General features: G+C 44.8%; 1 protein-coding gene across 10 annotated transcripts in view; it reads left to right on the top strand.

Moving 5' to 3' along the window:
- The first annotated feature begins 3,461 nt into the window (after positions 1-3,461).
- Positions 3,462-4,669, top strand: part of ICA1 (islet cell autoantigen 1) — a 68,524-nt gene continuing 67,316 nt past the window's right edge. For 3 of the 10 annotated variants that reach the window (XM_032443156.1, XM_032443153.1, XM_032443152.1), the window contains exon 1: positions 3,511-3,625. The gene's annotated coding sequence lies outside the window, so the exon portion shown is untranslated. Of the gene's footprint in view, positions 3,626-4,669 lie in introns of all 10 variants that reach the window. The other 7 variants (XM_015853583.2, XM_015853582.2, XM_032443155.1 and 4 more) reach the window with 5 other exon arrangements.

Below are 4,669 nucleotides of genomic sequence, written 5' to 3'. Positions count from 1 at the left end.
CCTGTTTGCCACCGACAGAAGTGGTCAAGTAGTCCTAACATTACCTTACATAATTTCCTCCACTGATGACTAGAATTAGCCTACATTCGCCTCTGTTTATAAGTAGGAATTTAATCTCCCCAGAGACTCTCCCTGTATGTGTTGGCTTCTACCATTCATGATGCTACTGCTCAAATGAATATGCTATACTTTTTTCTGGCCTTTCATTGACAGGGCTGGCACACAAACAATACACATTAAATGCCCTACAGAGCTAAATTATCTAACTATAGTAATTAATACAGAAAAGCAAAAGGCTAACTGAAAAATTAAACATGATTAAGCTGGATAGATACATTTTACTAAGAAATTTGACAACAGATTAGAGATTGAAATGCCATTTATAAACAGCAATGATGTTCCAGACATTGCGAGCAATGTGGCAAGACAAAAGAGCATTAGATAGATCAGAGATAACAGAAAAGACTAAAAACATTCATTCAAGGGACCAGAGGGAATTGAAGTATTGTTTCACAGAATACAGCTTGAAATGTTTGTTCTTCCTCGAACCAGAAGGCAAATAAAGAGTTATAGGAAGATTAAAAAAGATAGCAAGTGTGAAAGTTCAACCACCAACTAATAATGTTAATTCAGGAAAGATGAGCGTTCATCAGGAAAGATGATCTTCAATGTCGTTTCTTAGATATCTGATTCTACATGCATTTGATAAGTAACTAATTCATAGAATTGTAGAATTGTCTGAGTTGGAAGGGATCGTTCAGGTCATCATCTGGAGAAAAAAAAACCAACCTGTGTGTTTGTAAGATTATCGTATAAAGATAGCACAGAATGCACATGCAGTAGAATATAACAAATTAAATGGTGAGCATGACCTTATGGTATGCATTAGTAGCAATGAAATACAATAAACAGGACAGGAAGGTGAGTGTCACTGACTCAATACATGACTCCAATCTTTATTTATCCTTTTACAAATTATATGGATCTGGGACACAGTGTAACATAAGGCTTAGATATAGAAAAGATCTTACAAGAAGTAGGCTAGTATATATTGGCAGTTTATCCTCACAAAAGCTCTGGGTTTACATGATGTAAGGCTTGGCTTTCTCCCGATAAAGTATGACCTTCCCAACTTTGGTACGGCCAATAGTTATATTTCCAAGGGCTGTACTTTACTTGCATCTTCCAGTAATTTTCATGATGTTGCTGTAGGAATCAGTTTGCAAATGAGTGCAACAAGAATGGTGTTCTACAAAACAGCAAAAATAGTGAGTCCAGACTTGTTTTAAGGTCAGCAGATCGATTGTTTAGTTGATGTGAGCAATAAGAGCACTTTGATGCCCCAATGGGAAGAAATGTTAGTAAAAGAATGAAGGTAGCACTATACTTCAGGGTGTTTTATGCATTCATTCAGCTTTGCTAAGGAAGAGAATTTGTGAAAATTAGTGGGTAAACCTTATTTCATGCATTATTTGCAATAACTCTTTTCTGTATTTCAGCTGTACTAAAAATATCTCCATGGGAGATAAGAAAGGTGCTAGAACAACCAGATGGCACTTGCTTATATTTATTCATGTGCAGGGATAAGCCATATGAAACACACTAAAAGACAATGAAATGCTTGTATCATAAGGAATACAGATTTAAAATTAATTGTTTAAATTCATAAAGTAATCTCAGCCCATAATTTAAGAGATTAAGATGGACAATCCCAGAACTTATCTGTAGCTTGCAAAATGCCAGCCTCATGTAAACAGAAGTGTGCCAGTCTAAGACACTCATTTTAGATATATTCATACATACACAACTGCTGGCATAAAACAGTTCCTAAATTATAGAAGTATGTTTTTTCAGAATGAAGTATTTTCCAGGACCACTTGCCTTCCTTCCTCGCTCTAGTGCACCTAGCAAAAATATTACATTTAAATTTACCAAACAAAATCTCCTTTTGAATCTTGGGAAGTGACAACAATTACTTACTTCACATACAATGAGATTTACTTTTTCACCATTCTACAATCATTAACATGAATTTCTCTGTTTGCTGATGAGCAAAAACTACTCAATAACAACTCCAGATCATGCTGAAGTGACTTCAGATTCTAATCCATGCCAGATTTTTTTAATCCCCCATTGACATCCCTTTTATAGAGCTAAGAAGTAACACTGTGAATAACTTTTTCTCTTAAACTGTAATAACAAGAATTAATATGATTAAATGGTTAATGCCTGCAATGAAAGTATATACACCTTAGCCTACTGCCTTTTCATTTCCATGGGAACTCCAGTCCAAAGAATGATTAAATTCATACAACTAAAGACAGATAAACTACACCCTGTATTTGACCTAAAAAGCTCTGGATGATCAGCATAGCTAATACTGTCTGCCAGACAAAATCTAAACAGAAGTTAGATGTCTGAAGTCAGGTTTCCTAAACAGTATACCACCAGAAGTATACCCTCTCCTTCAAGATTGAGAATGCCATGAAGAAACTCACTTCCTATGAAACTGTGTGCTCAGTATTACAATCACAAAGGCTATTGAGGTTTCTGCAGCTCTGGAAAACAACCCCACTATTTCTTGCCAGAAACCCATTCCAGTTTGCCAGCACACTGTGTTATGTACACCTCACTTGGGTATAATCTGCTGTCCATGCTCTGACCAAAGTAAGGGAGGGAACTCTGCAACCTCCCATGTCTTGCCTGGAATTCTTCAGCTTATACAGCCATCGCTATGTGAGTTTCTGTTGCTGTACATTTTGCAGTTCTACACCTGGATGTATGGCTCCAAAAGTGGTTCAGCTACACCTCACAAAAACACCATGGCACCGACATGAAAGCTTCAGGTCACTGCAAGGGTCAGCAGGTATCCCCCCCCCCCATCGGAGTCCTTATTTCCACTCCTTTTGGTTTCCCTTCACATTTTCTACAGCACTCTCCTATCCTCTCCTAACCTCTTTCCTTAAGCCCTTATCAACTCCATCTTGCCTTTTCACTCCTGTTTCCATCGCTGCTGTCATGCTGAACTCACTGATCTCTTCAAGGCAGCTAAAGATGCCCCATTTCAGAGGTATAAGCCCCTCCTCAAATTCCCTACTGGACCATTTCTGACCCCATTTCACAACCCACATTCCCTGTCCCAACGCTGCCATCTGTCCCCCCCTCTCGGAGGATCATTCCACTCCCTTGATGACAACTGCTGTGACAGTCACCACCTTTCACTATTTCGCCGTCGAACCTCACGCAGTACCCACGGCCCCAGCAGGCTGGGGCTGACTAGAGGTGCTCGACATTCGGCCGAGGCGCTGCCAAGCGTCCCCGAAGGATCCCAGCGAGCCCTTCCTCCGCCTTCCCACCGCGGGCAGCCGGGACGGAGGCAGAGCGCGCCCGCTGAGGCCGGCGTCAGGAAACGTCCGTCCGGCCCAGCCGCCGGCACCGGGCACAGCCGCCGCCCTCCCGCCTCGGCCGCTGGGCGGGTGGCGGCGCGGCTCCGCCCCGCTGCGGGGCTGGCAGAGGCGGCTCCGTTCGGCGCTGTGACGCCGGCGGCGCTGGAACACCTGGAGGGGAGGCGGCGGTGCCTGCGGTTCGGCCCGGCCCTCCCCTCCGCTCCTCGACCGCGGGCAAGGTGAGTGCGGAGAAAGGGGGCCCCACCGGGCTCCGCGCTGGGACCTGGCGGGTAAACGGGTTCGGCCAGCTGCTGCCGGTGGCGGTCAGCATCGGGGCCGCGGGTGGGGGCCGCCTCCCCCCGCTGCCCGCCCAGGGTGGAAGGAGGCGGCGCGGCGGCCGGGCCTGAGGCGCTGGTGCCCTGCGGGGTTAAAATCGGCGAGGCGCAAAATGGCATCTTCCCCCTCCCTCCCTCCAGCCGGGCGGTTACCTCGCCATGATTATTGCATTTATCCGTTTCTGCCTCCCTTCCTCCCGTACATCCTCCCTGGCTCAGTGCCCACTGGTAGCGGGGAGGATGGGGAGGAAAACGGCCGCTGTTCCTGCGTGGTTTCCGGCTTCGCTGCCGGGCTTCCAGGTTAAAATTGGGGCTGCCCGCCACAGTGACCGCAGGGCTGTGCCTTAGGTGCCTGTGCAGGGTCAGGTGCACATCAGGCATCTACAGCTGATGACACTGGAATAATTATAACAGAATACTTCTCATTCAGAGATTGTATTTGGTTTGATCTCGATAACCAGATTTGACCTGCGTCCATCTACCTGGTGTGTGAATATGGTCAATCTCATACATTGGTTTAGAATAAAAAGAAGAAGAAAAAAAAAATGGTTCATCAGATTTTAGTAAGAGGAAATGATGAAGGGCACTGTGGTCTTTTCTTAACTGATAGACTGTGTACACATTCAGCACCAAGTGTAAATAAGTCTCCAGTCACCTGGTGCTGTAGGCTCAGGGCCTGTACAGGTCCTCCTTGAGCATTGAGCTTTGCCTCGGTGCATCCAGTTCTGATTCATGGCTGATACAGATCATCTCAGAGGTGCACCATGGAGTCCCCTGCCCCAAGTGACACCATGTAGATGTTCTGGAGCTTTGGCATGAGCGTTGTTCTTCTATTTGGTTACCTGCCATTTTCATTTATCCAAAAGCCATACTATAAACCAAGGCAATAATTTATTTCCAGGAAGCACCTGTTCAGGTTTTTTGTTTGTTTTCCCTAACAAAATCTGC

Source organism: Coturnix japonica, chromosome 2 (genome assembly GCF_001577835.2).
Source record: "Coturnix japonica isolate 7356 chromosome 2, Coturnix japonica 2.1, whole genome shotgun sequence".
NCBI lineage: Eukaryota > Metazoa > Chordata > Aves > Galliformes > Phasianidae > Coturnix > Coturnix japonica.
Note: the sequence above shows the minus strand (reverse complement) of the source record. Positions and strands in the feature narration are given on the sequence as shown.